Here is a 26,965-nt window from a genome sequence, read left to right as displayed (position 1 = left end):
ATTAACGAAGTAGCAAAATTAGAGCTCGATTGACTCAAGCTAGGGTCCTCCATAATTGCAAACAAAGAAATGGATGGATAGAGCACTACAAGATAAACAAATCATCCTTACTGATCATCCTCAAAAGAGGCACGGATCACTAGGAAACGACATGAACATATGACCATATGAGATAAACAGGCCAAGGACTTGGTGGAAATGCCAAGTCCCTGAAATCAGCATTACCATGTGCCTCACTTTGCAAGCTTGTGCTAGTCACCACACACATCACAAAAATACATGGGTTGCACCTCTGGAAAGATGGCAAAACCCTTAACAAAACACATGTAGAGCTCAGGGGCATATCATGCACACAATAATCATGGCAAAAATGACAAATAGCTAAATGGAGCAGCAGATCTGACAATTATCTCAAGTAGCACTCTTCTAACAGCATTTCAGGCATCAAGATGAACTCTAATGAAAATGATTCAATGAGATGAAATGATGTGCTCTCTGAGGCGAACATTTTGATATGCTATATGCCAAAAACAGAGCTACGGATGCAATGATACGGCATGATGAACATGGGCATATGGATCTGGGAATTTCGAGGACTTGGTTGAAATTTTACCTCCCGAAACGGATCTAGGGTTTCGGGGCACGCCGTATGAGGTTCGCCGGAAAGTCACCGGGGGAGAGGGAGACGGCGCCGGAGTTGGGGAAAAACTCGCCGGAGTTGTCGGGGTTGCCGGATCCGGTCGCTCCTCGACCGGATCTGGCCGGGGACGAAGCGCAGCGAGGTGCCGCGGCGGAGACGGCGCTGGCGTCCTCCTGCAGTGGCGGCGCGACACGGGAGCTCCGGAGAGATCCTGCGGCAGGGCGGCAGTTCGAAGAGGTCCGGCGGGCACGCGGGGCTCGTCCGCTTGGGGACCCCGGTCGAGCGGCGGCCTGCGACGGTGCGGGTAGCGCGCTCCGGCGAGGACGGCGCCGGTCGGCGCGGAGCGGCGAAGCATGGTGGCGGGGAGGCGCAGGGCAGCGGGCGGCGGCAAGACACAAGGCGGTGGCGCAGGGAAGGCGCGGGCGGCGGAGCGCGGGGGCCGGTCCGGGCTCTTGCGGGCTCGGGCGGGCCCCGGATGGGCCTGCAGGGCCGCAGCGGCGAAGTGGGCGCTGCGGGGACAGGTGGTGGCCTGCGGTTGGACGAGGGAGTGGCGCCGATGACGTGGAGAGCCCCCATTGGTCGGAGGGACGTGGCGGCGGGCGGCGGACATTGTCCGGCGCGGAGAAGAGATGTCCGACGGCGCGCGGAGGAGGAAGTTAGGATTTGTAACGCGAATATTTCGGAGGGGATCACATATATATAGGTAGAGGGAGCTAGGAGAGTCCAAATGAGGTGCGGTTTTCGGCCACACGTTCGTGATCGAACGCTCTAGAATATATAATAGGTTTAGGTGGGTTTTGGGCCAAATTGGAAAGGTGTTGGGCTGCAACACACATGAGGCCTTTTCGGTCCCTCGGTTAACCGTTGGAGCATCAAACGAAGTTCAAATGGTACGAAACTTGACAGGCGGTCTACCGGTAGTAAACCAAGGCCGCATGACAAGTCTCGGTCCAATCCGGAAATGTTTCATCTCCACACACTAGAAGAAGATAGAAATGACCACGGGAGGAGAAAGGAGCGCCGGAATGCAAAACGGACAACGGGAAAAATGCTCGGATGCATGAGGCGAACATGTATGCAAATGAAATGCACATGATGACATGATATGCAATGCATGACACGCAAGCAAAGACAAGGCAACAACAGCGAATAACTGGACGACACCTGGCACATCGGTCTCGGGGTGTTACAACACTCCAGCACTACGAGGGGGTCTCGTCCCGAGATCTAGAATGGCACCGGAGGGGAAAACGGAGGAGAAAGAGAAGAGGTAAACTACGTTGCTTCTTTGAGAAACGAGTGAAACCACGAACCTTGAATAAGGTTAAGCCATTTCGAGAAAAGAATACAATGGAGATGAACGAAGTTGAAAACACTCCGTTAGAAAAGAGGGACAAAGAACATTGCGAAAACCTTGAGGTTGAAGGGAAGATATATATAGAAAACACTCCGGTTAAGGAAGGGGATCAAGGAAGACCAAATTCGGGCAGCACTCCGCTTGAAAAGAGAGGAATTGAATAAGAACTTGATAAGGTGATATAACTTGAAAAGAGGGCACGACACCCCGGTTAAATGGACAATCATGAAAAGAACAAGATCTTGACAAAACAAGAAGATGGGTTGAAGAGAACAACAACACAACGTCTCCAGAACAAAGGGAAACAAGATCTTGAGAGAGCACGGTTACAACAAATGCTAGAACGGAGTTGTTGGAAAACCAACAACGAAAGGAATAAGCTTGATATGGTCTTATGGAATACATCTCAAATTATGAGGTGACAACCTGCCACTCACGGGAAAAGAATTGGATTGATATGAACGAGGAGACGAGAAACTATATCGCGCCAGAAAAAGGACAAATGAAGAAATTGGGTCATTTATAAGCACCATAATTAGCAATAAACCTTAGAGAAGGCTTTAGGTGAAATATAACCCAAGATAGCTCCAACGAAGAGGTTGATGGATTTAAAATACCTCATTCTCAACAATATGTGAATCATGAACCATGAGGTCAAATTATCAAGAATGACATAATACCACCTCCAATGATAAAGTAGAAAGAATTGCACTCCAGATTACAAGATGAAGAATATTTGAGCTCTTTAGAAAAGAATCTTGATGAACACTTCAAGAGGGAAATTGAATCCTTGACGAGCCATCATGTAGAACCTCCATGAAGGACTCTGGTAACAAAAGGATGATCAAACGAAAAAGAAAGAGAAGTTGAAAACACAAGGTGAATCCTTGCAATGATTAGATGGATCTTCGTGATGAAATAAATTGAGAGAGCTTAGAACTCTGGAAAAGAAAGGTGAGATATTGAAACCAAGAATAAGTATGATGAGCCACTCCGGAAAAACAGGAATTGAACAAACTCGATGAAACAAGAATAAGAATTACACTATGCTTATCCTTCACCAATTAAATTGATGACCATCAATGGATTTGGCACACTACTTATTCACGTAGAAAGGATTAAGAGAGATATAGCGCAAACTTGAGAAGGTCTTCAACGATCCACTGGTAGAATTGTGAAATGAAAGAAGATACTTGAGACAATCAAGATACATGAGAACGAAGGGATCACGAACTGATTAGAGATCGCTTGAATGATGCACCGGTAAGATTTGGAGAACCATAGCTGAAAGCCGAGAATGAATAAATCTCAGATGATGGGCTCCGGATAATCAAACTGAGAAGACTCTAGAATTGCTCCGGATAGGTGAAAAGAATTCTCACAATCAAAAACAATTATGAGAGGATGGCAACAAGCTAGAATCACGAATCTTGAAGAGAATGGAGCAAGATATGGAGGAGAATTCTTCTTCGATCTCCAAATGCAGAGAATGACGAAGAGGAACACCACCAAGAATTGTTGAGGCACTCCGGAATGAAGAATGAAAAAGGTTGATCCAACAATGAAAAGAATTCGATAGATCTTGGAGAAAAGCATTTGACTGATAATAAATCATTCTTATGTCAAACTTCGAAAAGAAATTTGAGGATAGCTCTGGGAAAATAAGAAGAGTCAGGTAAGATCCTGGGAAAAGACCTGTGGGTTAGGGCCCACTCAAAAGAACACCATTGAAAAGATTTAAAAGAGAGATTGCACCGGTTGAATTAAATGGCTTGAATGGGATAACAACCTCGAAATAGGTTGAACGAAAGCAGAGTGGAAAACACGAATCATCGAGATATCTTGAGCACTCCGGAACAATAGAATAACGAGCGTGGAATGACTGAATATAAGGTGCACTGGTACGAGAAAACATTTGAAATATGGAAAAGAATCTGAACAGCACCGAAAGCTTGAATTTGGATCCACCAGAGAAGAAAAGAATGGAGAATATTGAACTAGTAGAGCATCTTCATGAGAACCACTGGGTAAGAACATTGACGGAAAGGAATGGAGAGACTTCATAACCAATAAGATGGATACTTGAATGAGAAATCTGAGTCCTTGAAGAAAAAGGGTGGGTGGTGGGAAAACAAAGACAACTTGAAGACGGATGAAACAAACAACGTTGATGAAAAACTGAGATTGGATCTTGCGGATGTTGAAATGATCGGATCCACTTGAAGAGAAAACACGCCGGTGAAAAGGATTGACAAGACAATCTTGATGATCAAGAAGGATTGGTATCCACATCGGAGTATGAGAACACCATTTGGGAAAGGTATGGAATCAACACTTGACATTGAAGCAACTCGAATACCACAACTCAAAACAAAACAAAGGATTGGCTTGCAGAATAAGCCAGAACAAACATATGATAGAGATTTCGTTCGAAGTTTTCGTGGTGGGGCGTACACGGGCTCGATCGTACAACACCATCATGTACAAGGCAGTGCACATGACATACGAAGCGTCCCCGAGTCGACATAGCCAAGGACTCTTTAAGACACAACGAGACCACTGTAAAACCGACCGTGAATAGGCGGACCACTAGACGTCGAACCCCAATTTCATATCATACATCTGTTGGAAAGATATCCTAAGAGCTACTAGAATTCCCACTTATAAACTCCCGAAATTTTCCGGTTATGCAATCAGGTGTTGGGGATACAGGGGAAGCATAACATCTCACCCAAAACTAGCAAGTCCTACATCCAGCTGTATCCATCCTTCAACACATAACCAAGAAACCTTCGGAAATTGTCTACCTCAACCTTCGAAAAGCATCCGTTATACAATTTATGGAAATACTCTTGAACTCCTGCCCCAGTACTGGGTGGCATCGAGGTTATCTCACCAACAACTGCATAAAAAATATTTTCGATGTCGGCGTACTAAACTCAGGTATTCCAGAACTGCAACGATAAAATTATGACGACAACACCTCAGAACTCAACTCCCCGGGACACTTCCACAAAACCCCTGACAGGAGGCACCAAGACAATGTTCTAGTCATAAAACCATTGGAACGATTCCAAGATACCCGCGTGATCCTAATTTTTTTTAGTGAAATTTGAGAAGAGAAGAGTCAAAACTCTATGTCAGGATGCCTTACCAGAGCGATGAGGAGACTGGGGAGTAAAAGAATTCCTAAACTCTCCGATATATAATTCCTAAATGACTCAAAACATTTTTCTAGACTCAACAACGGCTGCTAAAAACAATCAAGCAATGGGGCTCCTAAGGTCGGGGAAGGCTCTGATACCAACTTGTAACGCCCTCGATGCGGCTATATCTCCCACGTGTCGAAGCACGACTTAGAGGCATAACCGCATTGAAAGCAATGTCGCAAGTGAGGTAATCTTCACACAACCCATGTAATACATAAGGGAAAGAGATACATAGTTGGCTTACAATCGCCACTTCACACAATTACATGAATAAAGCATTACAACATCCAAATACAATCATGGTCCGACTACGGAACCAAAATAAAAGAAGAACCCCCAAAAGCGACAAGGTCCCCGATCGACCCCAATTGGGCTCCACTACTGATCGGCTAGAACGGAACAACGCAAAGGACAAGATCTTCATCGAGCTCCTCCTTGAGCTTGGTTGCGTCACCTGCACGGACTCATCGGCACCAGCACCCTCGCGATCAAGACTATTTAAGCTTATGGGTAAGGTAAAAGGTATGAGGTGGAGCTGCAGCAAGCGACTAGCATATATGATGGCTAACATATGCAAATGAGAGCGAGAAGAGAAGGCAAAGCACGGTCGATAAAAGTATGATCAAGAAGTGATCCTAAAACAACCTACGTCAAGCATAACTCCAACACCGTGTTCACTTCCCGGACTCCACCGGAAAGAGACCATCACGGTTACACACGCAGTTGATGTATTTTAATTAAGGTCAACTTCAGGTTTTCTACAACCGAACATTAACAAATTCCCATCTGCCCATAACCGCGGGCACGGCTTTCGAAAGTTCAAATCCCTGCAGGGGTGTCCCAACTTAGCCCATGACAAGCTCTCACGGTCAACGAAGGAATAGACCTCCTCCCGAGACATTCCGATCAGACTCGGTATCCCGGTTCTACAAGACATCCTCGACAATGGTAAAACAAGTCCAGCAAGACCACCCGATGCGCCGACATCCCGATAGGAGCTGCACATATCTCGTTCTTAGGGCAACACCGGTTAAGCAATCCATACAACTAAAACCAGCCCTCGAGTTTCCCCGAGGTGGCGCCGCAAGGGGCTCTAGTTTGGACCAACGCTTAGACAAGCACTGGCCCGGGGGGGGGTAAAATAAAGATGACCCTCGGGATGCACGACTCCCAAGGGAAAAAAGGCTAGGTATCAAATGGTAAAACCAAGGTTGGGCCTTGCTGGAGGAGTTTTAGTCAAAGCGAACTGTCAAGGGGTTCCCATTATAACCCAACCGCGTAAGGAACGCAAAAATCCGGGAACATAACACCGATATGACGGAAACTAGGGCGGCAAGAGTGGAACAAAACACCAGGCATAAGGCCGAGCCTTCCACCCTTTACCAAGTATATAGATGCATTAATTAAATAAGATATATAGTGATATCCCAACAAGTAAACATGTTCCAACAAGGAACAACATCTCCATGTTCCAACAAGGAACAAACTTCAATCTTCACCTGCAACTAACAACGCTATAAGAGGGGCTGAGCAAAGCGGTAACATAGCCAAACAACGGTTTGCTAGGACAAGGTGGGTTAGAGGCAGGGTTCAACAATATAGGAGGCATGATAAGCAAGTGGTAGGTATCGCAACATATGCATAGCAAAAGAGCGAGCATCTAGCAAGCAAAGATAGAAGTGATTTCGAGGGTATGATCATCTTGCCTGAAATCCCGCAAGGAAGAAGAACGAGTCCATGAAGAAGAAAAATGGAACGTAGACGAACGGGTCCTCATAAACGTGACGTAACCGGAACCAACCCGAAGAAGCAAACATCGGAAAGAAGCACACAACATAGTAAACAACCAACACATGAACATGGTATGATATGCGGGATGCGGTATGCGATGCATATGCATGATTTGCAAAGGAATGAATGAACCTGGCCTCAACTTGGAAATCCAAGTGTGCCACTGGAAAGGTGAGGTGAAATCGCTTGAAAACGATATAAAGATCACCGGAATCGGAGTTGCGGTTTGGAAATGGCAAGCGATTCAAATATGACACGGGTCTACGATTTACAGCAAGTAGCCATCTAAATGCAACAAGATAAGCAAGCTACAGCAACCAAACATGGCAAAAAAATACATGGCAGGGATCCATTCATGATGCTTAACAAAAGATGAACACTGAGCTACGGTCAATTCATCCAATAACAGGTTCAAACAAGCATGGCAAAAGTGCAGTTGGTAAACATATCTCAGACTTGGTGAAATTAACACTTGTCTGGAATTTCAGATCAGGTAGCACACTTTGGATCATGAAAACTATATGCTACAGGGCCTGAAAATGGCAAAGTGAAGCATGGCATGGAGCTACTCAAAGAGCTTAACAAAAGTCCCTTAGTGACGTTGAGCCAAAAGGGATCAGAAAATACATTTGCAAGCATGTGAACATGACAAAAACATAATCAGTTCTCAGACTTAGTGAAAACTGGAGCATGCTTAAAACAGATATCAAGTAGGCATGTTAACGAGCTCGATGCACTTACTACAGAGCAAGGCATGACAATCTAAGAATACACCCATCAATAATACACATTATACAAGCTATACATGGCATGAACAATAACATGGCATGCACGGATCAACTAAAACATCCTCGGCAAAATTGCTAACAAGTAGACAATCTGCCCAGATTCACGAAGTAGCAAAAGTAGAGCTCGATTGACTCAAGCTAGGGTGCTCCATAATTGCAAACAAATACATGGATGGATAGAGCACTACAATATTAACAAATCATCCTTACTGGTCATCCTCAAAAGAGGCACGGATCACTAGGAAACAACATGAACATATGACCATATGAGATAAACAGGCCAAGGACAACGGAGGAGAACGGAGCGCCAGAATGCAAAACGGACAACGGGAAAAATGCTCAGATGCATGAGACAAACATGTATGCAAATAAAATGCACATGATGACATGATATGCAATGCATGACACGCAAGCAAAGACAAGGCAACAACAGCGAATAACTGGACGACACCTGGCACATCGGTCTCGGGGCATTACAAGAGTCCTGGCCAAACTATGTTCGGCAGGATTGGGATGCGGAGGACGAAGAAATTCGTCGCCCACCCACCGCCCACTTAGTAGCCACTGTCGATGATTTGACCGACATGCTCGACTTCGACCCCGAAGACATCGACGGTATGGAGGACGATGCAGGAGACGAACAGGAACCGCTGCCCACAGGGCACTGGACGACCACTTCATCATATGATGTATACATGGTGGACACACCCAAAGAAAAGGACGACGAGGAACGGAAGGACGCAGCGAAGGGTTGTTCCCTCGAGAAGCAGTCAAAGCGGCTGCGTAAGCGCCGCTCCAAATCCCGCCTCGGCAATAGCAGCGATCATATAAACCCAGCGATAGAGCAAGGCGAGCCAGCGGACGACAAACACGGCATTGAACCGTCGTCCGACCACGGCAACACGGAGAATCAAACCGAACAACCCAACTCCGTCGAAGATAACCGTCCGGATAACATCACACCGGACAGGCACCCGGAGCAACAGAATACCCATAAAAGGTTTGTTGCCACTGCGAGGAGTCTGAAAAAGCAAAAGCAAAGGCTCAGGACTGCACAAGACACACTCAGAATCAGATGGAGTGAAGTACTCAACACTGCAGCAAAGTACTGTGGTAATCGCCATACCAAGAGCTACCCGAAGCGAAAGCTGCTACCCGAATTCGATGAGGAGGCCTTAGATCCCCCGCAATCAAAAAACAAAACGGCCATCCGGTCGGATAGACATCCTCATGGCCAACATAGAGCGGCAAACGATGCCGCACATAAGCCAGTACGCGACCCACATGAGGGCTCGCATCAAAAGTACGATGCAACCAGATCCATCTACGGGACACGCAAGCGCGCTCCAGCATGCAATGCAACACAACAAACATCCCAACACCACGGTACACCCAAATATAGCGGTGCCGCACCCCCCCTATGTTTCACCGATGAGGTGCTGGACCATGAATTTCTAGAGGGATTCAAACCCGTAAACATAGAGGCGTACGACGGAACGATAGACCCTGGGGTCTGGATTGAGGACTACATCCTCCATATCCACATGGCTCGAGGAGACGATCTCCACGCCATCAAGTACTTACCCCTCAAGCTCAAAGGGCCAGCTCGGCACTGGCTTAAAAGCCTCCCCGAAAACTCCATTGGAAGCTGGGAAGAGCTCGAAGACGCTTTTCGGGCAAATTTTCAAGGGACCTATGTCCGACCACCGGATGTAGACGATTTAAGTCATATAACTCAACAGTCCGGAGAGTCAGCCCGAAAGCTTTGGAATAGGTTTCTCACTAAAAAGAACCAAATAGTCGACTGTCCGGACGCCGAAGCCTTAGCAACTTTAAAGCACAGCATTCGAGACGAATGGCTCGCCAGACACCTCGGCCAAGAAAAGCTGAGAACAATGGCAGCATTAACAAGCCTCATGACCCGCTTTTGCGCTGGCAAGGACAGCTGGTTAGCCCAGTGCAGCACCAGCGACCCAAGTACATCTGAAGTCAGGGACGAAAATGGGAAACCACGACGCAACAAAAACAAGCGCCAGAATAAAGAAGACAACCCGAAGAGCATGGCGGTAAACGCCGGATTCAGAAGCTCTCGTCCAGGTTAGCAAAAGCTGCCCTCCAAAGGCAACAGAGATGAACTGTCCGGCCTAAACAAGATTCTGGACAAAATATGTCAGATCCACAGCACCCCCGATAAACCTGCAAATCATACCCATAAAGAATGTTGGGTCTTCAAGTAGTCCGGCAAGCTCAACGCCGAACACAAGGGGCAGGATACACCAAGTGAAGACGAGGATGAGCCTCGCAAGCGAAGCACTGGGGAACAAAAGAAATTCCCACCAGAAGTTAAAACAGTAAACTGGTTACATGTGACAAAGGGGAGAAACAAAGCGGCACTCCTAGAGACACATGTCCCAGGGCCTATCACTGCGGAGTTCTGCCACTGGTCGTCCCAACCGATCACCTTCGACCATCGGGATTACTCGGCAAGTATCCGGTGTGCAGGATGGGCTGCCTTGGTGTTAGACCCGATAATTGACGGATACCACTTCACACGAGTCCTGATGGACGACGACAGTAGTTTAAACCTGATATATCAGGACACTGTCCGCAAAATGGGGATAGACCCAACAAAAATTAGCCATAGCAATACTACCTTTAAAGGAGTAACGTCAGGCCCAGAATCCCATTGCACGGGCTCCCTGCTACTAGAGGTTATATTCGGCTTCCCCGATAACTTCCGCAGTGAAATTTTAACCTTCCACATCGCTCCGTTCCAAAGTGGCTATCAAGCACTACTCGGACGTGAAGCTTTCGCTCGCTTTAACGCAATACCACATTATGCTTCCCTCATGCTTAAGATGCCCGGTCCACGTGGCCTCATTACAGTAAATGGAAATATTGAGTGCTCCTTGCGCGCAGAAGACCGTGCGGCTGCCTTGGCAGCCGCACACCAAACGGTCTCACCAACTAAAGCATCTGACAGGTCATTAAGACCACGGACACGGTTGGACGAGTCCGGTGCAGCTATATGTAATTGATATAAGTTTGATGGCTATATCCCTATTACAATACAAGGGGCTCAACTCGCGCGCACAAGTGGCAATTAGGCTCAACTTTACTCATTTTGAACTATATATTGTTTATTTAGTAAAACTTACCTTTTGCACCACAACTTTTCAATTAAGTTCCTCTCTTTTTCAGATGACCATCGTGCTACACCCGTCCAGAATATGGCACAACGGAGATACAGGCGCATACGTGCAGCAGGGACCCGTTCCAAGGATTCTTTTTAGATTAAGACCCTGCGTAAACCTTTTTTACTGTCTCTTGTTGATACACATCCCTCGGATTCTCAGTACAATTGAGAAGGATGCTGACGTATTGGCATGTGGCCACGTCAGAATATTGCACGTACCTGGACACCAGGGGCTTATTACAAAGGGCACTGTTTAGGCCCGGTTTACATCATAAAGACCAAATACCTTAGGGAGTGTTCGGCGTCGCGAGTTTGGCCTTATATGCATCAGCTCTGAATCATGTCTTTGGTCAAATGTTGGGTTTGCCCGGCTCCTGTGTTTTGCTGCCTTACGTTCCGCTCTATCGGCTATGGCGGCACCAGGAGAACTACTGCGATTGTGCCCTGGTTCATCCGGACGAGCACCTTAGTAGAGAAAGCCGAAAACTGACTGTCATTATATAGCGTGAGACTGGTCAACCACTCAATGACCTGGCGGAATCTTCGGGATTCCTCCGCCTTAACGAAGGGCTGTTTCCCGGTGAGTCATGTATACGCCCCGAATCCAGATGAGCGCGGAGCCACCAGGGGCTATATAGTAACCCCACTGTCAAACTCCTCTGGCTAAGTGAAAGTGTTAAAGCATTATAGTCCGGTTGCCTAGTTCGCTGCGCTAGCACCTCCTTAATGGACCAAGATGTTGGATCAAGTGTGAACATGCGTCTTCTGCGAACACCCCCGCATTATATGCGTGGGGGCTGAAGTCGACGACTGCCATCTTTCAGGTTATATACATATATACATAAACGGCCGCACAGGAGGCATCATAGCACTTTTAGGCAAAAGTATAAATACAGCCTTGATAAATTCAATAAAACATTGTTTGTACAATGGGACTACATGTCACTGGAAAATAATATTCTTCGAGCACTGCGCCTCTATCGATCGGGCGCCTTCAAGGACCTCTTCAAAATAGTGCTCGGCAGCCACTCGGCCTATGGCCGAACCCTGTGCCGCAACAGTGGTGGCCTCCATCTCCGCCCAGTATGTTTTGACAAGGGCAAGGGCCATCCGCGCACCTTCTATGCACGCTGATCTCTTTACAACATCGATGCGTGGCACAGCTTGAAGGAATTTTTGCACTAAGCTAAAGTAGCTACTCGGCCTTGGCCCTCGCGGCCACAAGTGATCCACAATGGACCTCATGGCAAGTCCGGAAAACCTATGGAGCTTGGCCCAACCGGCCAATCGCTCATTGAGCAGCAGCGGACGGACTGGAGCGTGAAACTGTGACCAGAACAGCTTCTCCACTTCGGGACCTTTCTGTCCTTGAAGTACTCGGCGGCATCAGCAGCTGTCGGGTTTCGGGTTCCGGCAGACCCTTGAGGTTCGAACACTGGGGTGCGCGCGGAGATTTCGCCTTCTATCTACCTGCACCCCACCGCCTCTCTAAGATCTAAGCTATGGAAAGAACAACACAAGAGACACATGGTTTATACTGGTTCGGGCCACCGTTGTGGTGTAATACCCTACTCCAGTGTGGTTTGGTGGATTGCCTCTTGGGCTGACGATGCTGAGCAATACAAGGAAGAACAGCCTCGCGAGGGTCTGTTCTTGGCTGGGGGGATGAACTGCTAGGAGGAGTTCAGTCACCCTTCTATCTCTCCCTCTCTCTCTCTCTTGCCGCTCTGATCTTATCCCTGGTCTTGTCTCCCTGATCCCCTCTCATCTGGGGGTGGCTAGTCCTATTTATAGGCAAAGGCCCTAGGCCTCTTCCCAAATATTGAGTGGGAAGGCGCCAACAATTGGCCATTTTGAAGGGGAACATCGGGTACACTTATCCTGACTAAAGTTGGTCCTCGCTTGCCAAAGACTCTGGTGGTGATGCTGGCTTGGGCTCCACAATGACTTCCTCCCTGCGGTTGGGCTGGTCTTGATCTTGTTGCACCGAAACGGGTGCCTTTGCTTGATGCTCTCGCCTGTGCTTGCTCCCTTTGCACCAAAGAGGAAAGGAGGACACTACGCGGGCTGGCGCCCGCCTGGCACCCTTGGTCGTCATGGCTTGCGTCACGGGCATCTCGTGTGGTACCCCGCCTTGATTTCTCCGCCTCCTCGCGAGCCAACCTGATGAGGTCGTGCCTGAGGAAGCTCCGTGTCGTCCGCCCCGCGAGGCTTGGCCCCTCGCGAGGGTCTTGGGTCCATGTTGATGAAGATGGTCCATGCTGGGTCCCCTTTGAGCCAAGCCGCAGGCCGCAGGTAGGCAAGTCTGGGGACCCCCGTTCCCAGAACACCGACAGCAGCGCTGGCAGCCAAATCCATGTACGCTTCCGCAGAACTCCATAGCCGGTCCAGAGGAGCATACTTCGGATCTCCGAAGTTTGTCCACAACAAGAAGGGCTTCCCAGACACGATATCTCTAGCTTGATTCATCTCCTCCTTCGTCGCTCTAATTTTGGAGCGGGCTCCCTTGGCAACCACCCGGGCTTTCTCCAGGTCCGTCGCTTTCGCCCGGTTTTCCTCTTGAAGAAGCCGATAACGGTCAGCGGCATCTTTTAACTCCATGGCCATCTTGGCAATTTTTTCTTTGCTCTTGCAATGTGTGGCCTATTCGGCCCTTAACTCTTCGGCCGCCTGTAAAGCGGCCGCATTGCTACTCCATGCTTGCTCCTTGGCTCGGGCAAGCTCTGCTCGAAGGGTCTCCACGGCGGCCGCTCCATCTGCAGTCACAACATTTTAAAAGATACTGACATCATGTTGCTATTATTATGTGACGATCACTAGAAAAATCACTCATCCTGTGCCTCGTCGAGCCGCTTGTTGACAAGCACGATGTCGGCATCTACCGCATCTAGTTGCCACTTTAGTTTGGCAAACCCATCAGTCCGGCTAGCCACTGGAACTTCAACCACCTGCACATAAAGGCGGTCTGGTTATTACCTGGGACTATGATGCTCTGTTTGTCGCCGTTCTCGATGACAACCAGAGTCTCAGGGGCTACTATCTACACAGGGCACATCTAAAAATGTGTGGTACTGTCAAAAATGTACAACATTTCACGTACCTCAAAACCCATCAGTAGACTCATAAAGGCTTCATGCAACCCGCTTTCGGCGGACGAAATCCTTTCAATCACCGTACCCATCAATATGCGGTGCTCTTCAGAGATAGCCGCTTGCTCCAGCAGATCCCTCAGTACGTCCGACCGCACAATATGCAAGAGCAGAGCTGCCAAGAAGTCCCTCGCTCGCCAGAAGCTGCCCGGGCGCTCCCTGCTCCAGCACGTCACGACCATCCTCCTGCTCCGGCGCGTGGGGACATGCAAGACCGGGCTCTCCATCACCCAAGGCCTCCCATGGCCACAGCAGGCTGCCGCGCCTACACCACCGAGCTGCGCAGCATCGCGTGGCCAGGCAAGTTCAAGCCGGACCTGCCTCCTCGCTACGACGGCACGGCCGACCTTGCGGAGTTCCTCCAGCTCTACGAGCTGGGCATCGAAGCTGCCAACGGAGACGAGAAGGTCATGGCGAACTGGTTTCCCATGGTGCTCAAGGACGGGGCCCGCACCTGGCTCCTGAACCTGGCACCAGGCACAATCTCCTCCTGGGAAGAGATGCGCACCCGCTTCATCGCCAACTTCCAAGGTACTCGCGACCGGCCACCTGCCGTGAGCGACATGCGCCGCATCAAGCAACAACCCGAGGAGACCCTGCAGAAGTACATCCAGCGCTTCAACAACACACACCTCAAGATTTCCAAGGTGACTGAAGAGGCCATCATCTCAGCCTTCTCCGACGGCGTGCGCGACGTCAAGATGAAGGAGGAGCTGGTGATGCATGAAGACCTGTGCACTTCTTTGGATCTGTTCAACTTGGCGAACAAGTGCGCCAGGGCTGAGGAAGGGCGTCTCTCCCTCCTTGAGCTGCCTGCCGCAGACCCAGAAGAGAAGAAGCTCAAGGCCAAGGAAGTGAAGCGCAAGGGGGCTGCCGTGCTCGCGGCAGAACCAGACACCAAGCGGGGCAGAGATCAGCCCGAACCTCCCAAGGGCAGCCGGTACTGCGTGTACCACGACCTCCACACCCACAGTGCCAGCGAATGCCAAGAACTCCGAGCCGTGCGTGAAGGAAGGATTGGCCGTCGCCCTGACCATGGTGACCGGGGATATGGCCGAGGAGGAAGGAACACAAGGCACTGGGAAGACCGTGGCCTGCGCCAGGGGTGGCGCGACCAACCTCGAGGGAGGCTGGAGGGATCAGCCTCGCGAGGATGGCCCGTAAGGCAACGCAGGCCTCCCACCGCTGCCGCTGCAGCCAAGGAGAAACGAGGACCGCCACCAGGACGAGGAGGGTGGGGGCTTCCAGGAGCCGCGCGCGATCGCCTGCATCCTGGGTGGAGCTCAGGCCCCAGCCTCTTAGCGCATCTTCAAGCAGTTCGCCCGCGAAGTGAATGCAGCCCTCCCCAGGCTCGAAGCCACGCGCCCTCTCAGGTGGTCGGCGTGCGCCATCACATTTAGCTCAGCAGATCAACTCAAGTGTGCGGCTACAGCCGGAGTCCTCCCGATGCTTTGTTCCCCAATCATCAGCAACGTGGTGGTCACCAAGACCCTCATCGATGGAGGGGCAGGGCTCAACGTCCTGTCCGTAGAGACATTCAACAACCTCCAACTGCCCTACAGCTAGCTTCAGCCAACCAAGCCCTTCTCCGGTATCACCGACGGCTCCACGGTCCTGATCGGCAAGGTCCGCCTCCCCGTCACCTTCGGGGCGCGCAACAACTACCGCACCGAGCTCATCGACTTCGACGTCGCTCACATCCGCCTGCCGTACAACGCCATCCTCGGGTACCCGGCGCTGGCCAAGTTCATGGCCGTGACTCACCACGGCTACAACGTCCTCAAGATGCCAGGAAGCGGCGGAGTCATCACGGTGCCCTGTGATGAGAAGGACGCGGTGTGTTCCCTGGAGCGAGCCTTTTAGGCCGCATCACTGGAAGACCCGGATCCCGGAAGCAGGAGGCATCCCGAGGCCGCCCCCAAGAAGAAGAAGACATCGTCCGGCCTGGCCCCTCAGGAGGTAGGCCCATCTGGGCCCGTGCCTGCCCAGGGGGAACCTCCTTCCATCGCATAGGAAAGCGCGCCCGGCGCCCTCCTCAGGCCGGGCTCGGGGGCTCTCCCCTAGAGGGCCACCGACCTAGCAAGGGTCACGAGGGAGGCGCTGGGGCACCACATGGAGGTGTGTTTCGAAGCACGTTTCCCTCAAGGAGGAGCAAGGCAAGGAGATCCAGACCCATAGGAGTTCGTCAGCAAGGCCATTCAGGAGCTACAGGAGTCCAGAGTCATGAGAGGCGACCGCCGCCTACCAGCAGTAGCTCCCCATCCGGGCAAGGATGGCGGGCTGCGCGTCTACGTCGACGTACCAAGGCTCAACCAAGTCGCCTCCCTGGAGCGCCTCTAGCCCTCGCGTGTGGGGCGCTGCGGAGGTCCACCCCACAGCTACGTTCGCATGCCTTACGGATTGCCGAGCATGGCTGACGCGTACCAGCGCCTCATGAGGGGCATCACGGAGGCACAAGAGGCCAGGTGCTCCATGGCCCTGGCGGAGATGAAGATGGCCCGCGAGGAACCGCCAGCGCCTCCGGAGCCTCCCGAGGCCCCTAGGCCTGGGGGCTCATGAGGATCGGCTTCCGCAGCCCACCGAGCCGGCTACACCAACACCCCTTCGTCTCCAGCGTCATCAGGTGACATCTTTAAAGTTTCACTTCCAGCTGGGAGCGCCCCCAGGGCTGCATTATTCCCAGGCCGCGTGGGTCCGTCCCTGCGGCGTGTATCCCTTTTATTTCGCGTCGTTAGCTTACCTTGTTGGGGGCGCCCCTCGGGCTGCATGATCCCCAAGTCGCTCAGGCCTGACCCAGTGATCTCCGCATCTATTTGAACGAATCCACTCCTTCACGACTAATGTGCTTTACCTAGTTGCCTGCTCAGCTGACGCCAACTAACGGAACTGCTCCCAAACGGCACGACGCTTGCGCATGGGTCCGTCCTTGCAACACCGACAAACCTGGATGGCTGAGCTCTAGCCGCGGCAGCCCCGCATAGCGTCACCTCGTCAAGCCTTCAGTGCCTCACTACCCTACGGAAGCAACCAACGGCTGACCGTCAATTGTAATGGCAACTCCTTGCTCTTTCTATGATGGACCTGCAGGACCTCCTGAAGGAGCTACGTCAGGCGAGGCTCTTGATGTGTCTCCTTCGCTCTCATCCGCGCGAACCGCTTGCACGTTAAAGGGGGGGTGCCTGATCATCGCGACTCAGGGCTCCTACTGGCTCTCCAGCCCTCACCCTCTGGCCTTGACCATGGCATCGCAACCTGGCATACCAGCGACGGCTCAGACTCGCTCGAGGGCCAGGACCCGAGGACGTAGAGCAGAAAGGGGAGCAAAGGAGAGAGGGGAGAGACACACGAGGACCTCGGCGAGAAACCTCGCGCCTGCCGATGCACGGACCCGGCCACACACCAGAGAGCGGCCCCTAATCCTCGAGATAAGTTATCGCCCGGAAGCGCCAGCTACCGTGGCACCATCCCTGCACCTAATGCTATCCCATGCTAGTGACGTCGCTCCCCTTTCTCACCGAACGACGGCTGCTTGGGAGCCAAAGGGGACCTCCTGAGCATCGCGACTCAGGGGCTCTTACCGGACTCCAGGTCGCTCACCTCCTGGCCTTGACCACGGCATCGCGACCTGGCATACCAGTGACGGCTGAAGCCGCCTTGGGACTGGGACCTGTCGGCGCAGAGCACCAAGCCCTCGTGAGGTTCTAAAGGGAGGACCGAGCTAAGACGGGATGAGGACCTCGCGCAAATCTATCACAAGGGTTATATTAACAAAACAGGATCACATGCACCTTACAAGCCCCCACGGGGCGAGCTTTTGTTTCCTCGCAGGGAACATATCCTAAAGAGATGCAAACAACGCGCATCGCTACAAAAGACGCCATCATCAACAGTGGGCCACCAAGTACCGACGCCAACCCCATCCAGATCAGAGTCAGCGACGACCTGACGAGCCTGCCCTACTCTAGGAGCGGCGCTGGCTCGGGGGCTCATAGCTGTCGTCGCTCATCTCCGGAGTCGCGAAGGGCTCGCCGGAGTCGTTGGAGCCTCCGACGTCTCCACCGCCTGAGGAGCCACCAAGGGAGCGATTGGCAAGCCCGGTCCTCGTCACAGCAGGGCCCTGGCCGCCTTCACCGGGGCAGCACTCCTCCCGGTGCCCATCCGCGTCGAAGACCTTGAGGAGGATCACCGAAACACCGTCGTAGCCCAAGTGGATCGTGAAGACGCCCTTTGTCCTGCAAACCCGGGCAATCTCCCTCCAGCCCTGGGTCATGTAGACCTCGCCTGGGGCGACGACCGTGACCTCTACCTCGGTCGCGAGGGTGCTACAGCCGGCGTGCTGCAGCCAGAGCTCTAGGGGCTCCCCCTGCGGGATGACGGAGGTGAAGAAGGGAGGAAGACATATCCAAGAATGAAGAGGAATGGCGACATGGAGTACGAACTCTTGGGAGGAGCCCTCGGTGTGGACCCCAGGGGGGACGACCCACACCTTCGTGACCCATCGGCGCAGGCGGCGGCGCCGCCCATGGTGGTCAGCATCAGCTCCTTCGAGGCCCTCGTCATGGGCGTACAAGGGAAGCGGGAACCCCGGCGGCGCCCGCTCGCCCCAAGGCCACGACACCACCTGAAGGGCCCCCTCGTCCGGGCCATGGTGGACATGCCGTTTCTTCGGCGGAAGTGGGTCAGGTCCCTCTCGGGGATCCTTTCCCTTCTCTGTCATCGATAACCGGCGGATCGGAGCCATCGGAGCAAGACGGAGCAAGGATCGGGAAGAAGAAGAAGCAAGGAGGGATGGACTGGAAGGGCGCGCGACGTTCCATACTTATAGCCGGCGGAGGTCAACCGCCGACCTCCACGATCGCAGGTAATCATGACCGGTTTTGCATGCAGGGACTTGTCCAATCCATGCAGTTGCTGAGGCGCCGTGGGGAAGTGGAGGCGCCCACGTCCAGTCAACCGCCATGTGGTGCCCAAGGCCGCAGGCTGTTAGGGCCCGCGGCGCTTCGCTCTTGCCCTTCTGCCTCCCTGCACGGCCAAGTCCGGGCGCGCCTTGGGCCCGGGGGCTAATGTCGGTGTTCTGGGAACGGGGGTCCCCAGACTTGCCTGCCTGCGGCCTGCGGCGTGGCTCAAAAGGGTGCCCAGCACGGCCCATCTTCACCAACACAAACTCAAGACCCTCGCGAGGGGCCAAGCCTCGTGGGGCGGACGACACGGAGCTTCCTCAGGCACGGCCTCGTCAGGCTGGCTCACGAGGAGGCGGAGAAATCAAGGAGGGTTACCTCGCGAGGTGCCTGTCGGTGTCAAAACCGGCGGATCTCGGGTAGGGGGTCCCGAACTGTGCGTGTAGGCCGGATGGTAACAGGAGACAAGGGACACGATGTTTTTTACCCAGGTTCGGGCCCTCTCGATGGAGGTAAAACCCTACTCCTGCTTGATTAATATTGATGATATGGGTAGTACAAGAGTAGATCTACCACGAGATCAAGGAGGCTAAACCCTAGAAGCTAGCCTATGGTATGATTGTTGTGTATGGAGTTGATTGCCTACGGACTACAACCCTTCGGTTTATATAGACACCGGATAGGGTTAGGGTTACACAGAGTCGGTTACAATGGTAGGAGATCTTGAATATCTGCATCGCCAAGCTTGCCTTCCACGCCAAGGAAAGTCCCATCCGGACACGGGACGAAGTCTTCAATCTTGTATCTTCATAGTCCAGGAGTCCGGCTGAAGGTATAGTCCGGCTACCCGAACACCCCCTAATCCAGGACTCCCTCAGTAGCCCCTGAACCAGGCTTCAATGAAGACGAGTCCAGCGCGCAAATTGTCTTCGGCATTGCAAGGCGGGTTCCTCCTCCAAGTCCTTCATAGAAGATTGTAAACACCATGAGTATTGTCCGGCTCTGCAAAATAAGCTTCCACATATTGCCATAGAGAGAATAATATTAACACAAATCAAATCTGCTGACGTATTCCGCAGTGCATCATCACACTACAGCCAAGTCCTTTACTCGAATCGTTTTCACTTTTCCACCTCAGCATGTTTTGCGAGGCGGTTTCCTTGGCACGTCTTGTCAAAGCAGAGATCGTGTGCCCCCCTTTTACGGGATTCTCATCAATACGGACGTGGGTAACCCAATCGTGCCCGTTAGCATGTTTTCTCGATTAAAGGCGAGTCCCAAACGGTTACGGGGAGGGCTCCTGGTATTCAACCTCTTATAAAGAGACCAAGGCCTTACTCCTTTTTCCAATCTCAAACGAGTTCGCCCGTCGCCTCGAGTTCCAACACCATAGGCTCCAGATTCCAGGCGCTTCGGACCTTCGACAATGTCCGGTTCCGACCTTCAAGGCCGATGGATGCCCTCCTCCGTCACGGAGGAGGACGTGCTAAAGTTGAGAGAGGCTAAGTTCTTGACCGCCGAAATTCCGCATAGGTTGCCTGCTCAAAGGCAGGCTATTCCCAGTCCCCAGCCCGGTGAGAGCGTAGTGTTCATGTCTCACTTCCTTCGGGGGTTAGGCTTCCCGATGGATCCCTTCGTGAGGGGGCTGCTGTTTTATTACGGGCTGGAATTTCATGACTTAGCTCCGGAGTCCATCCTCCACATTTCCTCATTCATCGTTGTGTGCGAAGCGTTCCTCCGTGTTACTCCTCACTTCGGATTATGGCTCAAGACTTTTGGAGTGGAGCCGAAGATGATCGAGGGACGGCACGCAGAGTGCGGAGGCGCTGTCATAAGTAAGAATGCTGATGCTCCATGGCCCGAGGGCTCTTTCAAGAGGAGCTCGGCTTGTGGCAACGAGAATGGTTCTATATCACCGCTCCCAGGAGCGCCAAGTGGGCGGCGCCTCCTGCCTTTCGCTCGGGTCCCCCATCACGGCTAGCGTCATGGGTCAACAAAGGATTAGATTGGGGTTTGCCCAAAGACGTGCCCCTGTTACAGGGCCGAATTAAGGATCTCTTGGAAGGAGACCTCAGCTTGGTCAAGGTGACGCAGGTCATGCTGATTCGCCGAATATTGCCCGGCAAACGTCGCCCCCTTCGCCTGTGGGAGTTTAATCCAGAGGGACCGCGAGCTCTCCAGAACTTTATGGGCGCAACGCCCGCGGAGATGTATAGACTGTTCTTCGGATCACAAGAGATGTGTCCGGATTTAACCGAGGACGCAGGCCTAAGCTGCAATCGCCCGGATACTCAAGTAAGCAACCTTGTGCCCGGACCTTCTATCCGTATAATTGTCATAAACTTGCCCCTAAAAGAGCCGTCCTTTTAAACAGGAGTGGATAGCGAAGGCAAAGCTGATCAGGTGTCCGGCTCCCCTTCCTGAAACCAGGCCGGATCCCGTGCTGGTCAGGATGCTGGAGATAATGCCTTTGGAGGGGGAGGACAAGGAAGCTATGGCCTCCTCGAAGGAGGCTGCTCCGAAGGGAGGAACCGACAATTCCTCTCCTAAGGGGAAGAAGAGAGCCGCCTCTGACGACCCGGAAACCATGGCCTCGAAACGGGGGAGAAAATCCTCGTCAGAGGGTCCGACGCCGGGGAGTTCCTCGGCCGGACTACGCCCTCAAGGGGATCAGCCCTCCAGCGAGCCGTAAGTAGAGAGAGGTTTTCCTTTTGAGGGATGAGAGAAATCCTTGATTTATATCTGAGAAGATTAACCGAAATTTTACCTTGTAGCTCGGACCTCAGCCCTTCTCAGCAGAGCTCGTCTTCGGGGGATCTTCTTCCGGAGATGATGGAGAGCGGGACGCCTCCCCCTGCCGTACCGCCTAGCGAGGCGGGCGACCCTGAGGTGTCGTCGCGGAGGGTTTCTCTGAATCCGGCAGGGGCGGAAGATAGCTATGTGGCCCCCCAAGGCTCTCCGCGTCCGGCCTTCGAAAGAGGCCATAGGACAAGTCCGGCACCGTCTGGTGCTCGGCCGGAGGAGCTAAAGATTCTGCTGGGGCGAGCTTCTATCTCAGAGGAGCACCGTGCATTGATGGGCACGGTGATTGAAAGGATTTCATCCGCAGAAAGCGGATTGCATGAGGCCGTCAAAAGTTTACTGACGGGTTTTGAGGTACGTTAGATAATGTACACTTTTGTCAGTTGCGCATAAGTAAGATGCGCCCTGTGTAGATAGTAGCCCCTGAGACTCTGCGCGTTGTCAAGAAATGACGGCACGCAGAGGATCATAATCCCAGGTCTAAGATGTCGCCTTTGAATGTAGGTGGCGAGGTGTCCGGAATCAAGCCGAACTGATGATGTGGCCGAACTAAAGCGGCAACTGGACGTGGCAGATGTCGACATCGCGCTTGTCAACAAGCGGCTTGATGAGGCTCAAGGTATGTAATTCTTCGGGCAGCATCAGGTAAGAGGAGCTTCATGCCAGTGTCTTACAATGTGTGTGCTTGACGCAGATGGTACGACCGCCGTGGAGAATCTTAGGGCAGAACTTGCCCGAGCTAAGGAGCAAGCCAGAAAAAGCGATGCGGCTGCCGAGAAGGCCCTTGAAGAGCTGAGAGCCGAACAGGCTGCTCACTGCCGAAGCAAAGAAGAGATGGCCGAGAAGTTAAAGAGCACTGCAGATCGTTGCAAACTTCTTGAGAAAGAAGACTGGGCGAGACAGACGGACTTAGAGAAGGCCGTTGCCGATGCCAAGGACGCTCGCTCTGCGATGAGAGCTGCGAAGGAGGAGCTGCGTCAGGCCGAACAAATTGCGGATGGAAAGCCCTTTATGCTGCGGAGGAAGTTTTGTGATCCGAAGTTTGCTCCATTGGACCGGATGTGGAGTGTGGAGGACACCTATCTGGATTTGGCAGCAAGTGCTGCTGATGCGACCGAACACTTTCGAGATCTAAAAGATCGCAAAGTGGAAAAGCTTTTCTGGTCACAGTTTCACAATCCAGAGTGTCCACTGGCAGTGGATGATCATTTGGCTCAATGGGCCGAACTGAATAGGTTGTCTGGACTCGCCATGAAGTACGTCATGGGTCACCTATGGTCGGGGAGATCGGAGCCGAAGAGTTATTTCAGCTTGGTGCAGCAATTCCTTGACGCGGTGCCGCGTATAAATGCAATGAAGAGGTCAGCATGCATAGAGGGCGCTAGGATGGCTCTTGCCCGTGTTAAGACATACTGGGCAGAGATGGAGACCACCGTTGTTGCGTCCCGAGATTCGGACAAAAGCCGAGTACCCTCCGAGCACTATTTTCAGGAAGTTCTTGAAGGCGCTCATGTAATAGAGACGCAGTGCCCGAAAGATGCTATGTTATGATAGCATATGTAATTATAAAGTAATATTTTGATAAAATGTAGTGGCCTTTTTTATACTTGTGCCTCCAAGTATTGGGAACACCTCCTGTGCGGCCGTTTTAAGATATATATATATATATATATATATATACAGAATCTGAAAGATGGCAGTCGTTGGCTTCAGCCCCCATGCACATAGTGCGGGGATGCTCACAGAAGACGCATTTTCACACTTAACCCAACGTCTTGGTCCTACAAAGGAGGTGATGGCGCAGCGGGCCAGGAAACCGGACTATAATGCTTTCACACTTTCACTTAGCCATAGGAGTTTGACAATGAGACTCTTTAGGTAGCTCCTTGGTGGCAACTGTGCTCGTCCGAGTTCGGGGCGCGTATGTGCCTGACCGGGAAGCGACCCTTCGTTAAAGCGGAGGAACCCGATAGATTCCGATAGGTCATCGAGTGGCTGACCAGTCTCACGCTACATCATGACAGTCAGTTTTCGGCTTTCTCTACTGAGGTGCTCGCCCGGCCGAACCGGGGCACAATCGCAGTAGTTCTCCTGGTGCTACCTTAGCCGATAGAGCAGAACGTAAGGTAGCCGAACTCAGGAGCCGGGCAACCCAACATTTGACCAATAACATGATTCAGAGCTGACGCATATAATGCCAAAACTCGCGACGCCGAACACTCCCTAAGGTGTTCGGTCTTTATGAGTGCGGGCAAAACAACACTCTTTACTAAAAAAGCCCCTAGTGTCCAGGTACGTGCAAAAATTCTGACGTGGCCACATGCCAAGACGCCAGCCTCCTCCTTGGTTATATCAGAAAGAAAAAACCAGGGGATGTTGTCGGAGTAATCGACCACGGGTACCCCGAGGACGGCAAGACGATATTTCAAGACATCGGGGCTAGCAAAGCCCCTCAGTCCGATTGTCTGGCCGCTCCTGCCGGCTTCCCGTCCGACTGCTCTGACCGGCCGACTGCCGGCTGCCGACTGCGCCAACCAGCCGGCTTCCGACTGCGTCAACCAGCCGGCTGCCGACTGCAGCACGAACCGACACCGATAAGACCCTGACACGATGGCCATACCGTGGACAAGACGGCTGTACCTGGACACTGCTGAGCAATAGTGATACACTGTAGCAGGTGTGAGATGTCACATCGTTGTTTCCCAAATAGTGAAGCTGGTCACGTGGGCCATTCCTTGTCCCCTGGGCTCCCTTTTATAAGGAGCACCAGGGGAGGCTCACACACACTCACGGCCACAAGGCCTCACACACACGCAAGCTAGCAAGCAAGCTAGCTAGCAACCATCCATCCATTCATACACACATGGACTCACACACACTCACGGCCACAAGCCATGGCCATACATGGCCGGCCACTAGCATGCCTCATATAGGCATATACCAGATCAGATGCACTGGGCACTGATCCCAGATACAGCTCCAGGAGCACTTTATACTGCCCGATGTACACCCCAGATAGATACACTCAGACATGCAGTAGTAGGAGTATTATCTCTCCGGAGAGCTTCGAAGCTGGGTAAACCACCGCGTGCTACTCGCATACCCGCTCCCGGTCCTATCAGCAGCAGTCTTACCCACACACTAAGCCCTTGTGGCATCTGTCGACTCGCAAGCCCCCCGTGAGAATACCACGACAGTTGGCGCCCACCGTGGGCGGTACTACTACTACGCTACCAAGCTGCTGTTGGTTTCGCTGTCCGGGCGGGACCATCTTCGCCATCACTGCCGCGGCGTCGCACCGTCTCTCCGGTAGCGCTCGGGGGCTCGACTTTGACCCATCCCCGGAGCGGCCGTGCGGGACGGCGCGTCCTCGCTGTCAGTCTCGCCATCTTCATCATCACCGCAACGTCGCCACCTCTCCGGCGCCTGTCGTGGGCTCGACATCAGCACGCCCTTGGCACGTCCGTGCTGGGCGGTGCATCTTCGTCACCGCCGTTGCGACGCCGGCCATCCGTCCGCGCACGGCGGTGCCTTGCTTCGGTCGGCCGCATCCGTGCGCGCGCCATGCCGCGTCGCTCGCGTCTACTCCCCTCCGCGTTGTGCCTTGCTCCGGCCAAAGCGCGCGTTTGCCACTCCATATCTCATCTATGCAAGCAAGCTAGATAGAAGTCAAATCATGGCCAAACCATTAGCCAAACACCACCTATGCATTAGTCAGACGCTGCCCATACACTACCCAGATGCAAACCGGATGAACCTCGTGCGTTGGCGCGACCTCGACGCCCGATCTATGCGTGCTGCCACCGGCAGCGCTCCCGCGCGCGCAGCCACTGGCGGTGCTCCTCGCCGCTGCGCTTGCACCGGACCCCCTGGTCCTCTTCTTCGGCTCCTGCCTCGTTCGCTCGGCCGTTCCAGGACAGACCGCGTCCGGCCCTCCACCCGCGGCAGGCTCCTGTCACCGGTGCCGCTTGGCCCCGCCTCCGGTTGTTCCACGCCTGGACGGTTGACCGCGCGCGGTCTGCGTTTGCCTTGCGCTTGGCCTCCTCCGCCCCGCGCCGGGCTGTCACTGCTCTTGCCAGCGGCCCCGCCGCTGCTCTGGTCCGCCTCCGCGCTGATGCGCTTTGGCTCAGTGCGCTCGCGCGCGGCCCCGATGGCCTTGCTGCATCGCCTCTGCTACACCGCGACCCCGTTCGTGTTTAGGCCACGCACGCGTCGCCCGGTTCGCCATCGCGCCTCCATCAAGCATGCGTGCGGGGCCCTGCCTCTAGCCGGCTGGCCGCCCCTGCCTACTCCGCGCTCGCCGGCTCCGCGCCCGCCGGCTCCGCTTTCGCCCCGTGCCGCGTCCGGCTCGCCGTCGCTACCGGTTCCGGCTCCGCCCAGCTTCTGCTTTGTCAGCGCCCGGCCCTGCTCGTCGCCGGCCGGCTCCGTGCACGGACGCACACTAGCGCTTGCCGACTCCACCACACCGTGCCGGATTCATCCGCATAGGCCGGGTCCGGCCCTGCGCCGCCTCCACAGCGCCCTCTCCCGCGTCGCTCTGCTCTGGCCCCCCCTGCGTGCCCGGCTCCCTCCCAGCGCCGAGTCCGGCCACTCCCGAGTCGCTCGCGCCGGGTCCGGCCCTCCAGCCGCTGCATCGGCTCCCGGCGCCAGCTGCTTCCCACTGCCGGGCTCCGCCTGCACCCTCGTGCCCGTCCTGCGTGTAGGCTTCCGCAACCCGGCTGGCCGGTTTCGCCTGCGCCGACTTCTGCCATTCGGCCTGCCGGCTTCCGACGCCTGCAACCCAGCCTCGTTGCGGCTCCGGCCTGCATTGCCGCCTCCCGTGCCCCACCAGCTCGGTCGTCGCCACTCGGCCTCCACACTGGCCGGCTGCTGTCCCACACCGGCTTTCCCGCCACCCGGCGGCGCCTCCCACGTCCTCTGCCGGCTTCTCCACCACCCGGCCGGACCTGGCCGGCTCTGCCCAAGCCCCACGCGTGCCGGCCGCCATCGCCTGCCCGCCGGCTCCGGCCGGCTGCCTCATTCCCCCGTGCCGACTGCGCCTGACGCGTCCTTGCCGGCTGGTGCTCCCCAGCTACCGTGGTTGGCTGCCCACGCGAAAGAAAGAGCCGGGCCGGCTGCTAGCAAGAGAAGAAAAA

This window comes from Triticum aestivum, chromosome 3A, assembly GCF_018294505.1.
Source record: "Triticum aestivum cultivar Chinese Spring chromosome 3A, IWGSC CS RefSeq v2.1, whole genome shotgun sequence".
NCBI classification, from domain to species: domain Eukaryota; kingdom Viridiplantae; phylum Streptophyta; class Magnoliopsida; order Poales; family Poaceae; genus Triticum; species Triticum aestivum.
This window is presented reverse-complemented; position numbering follows the sequence as displayed.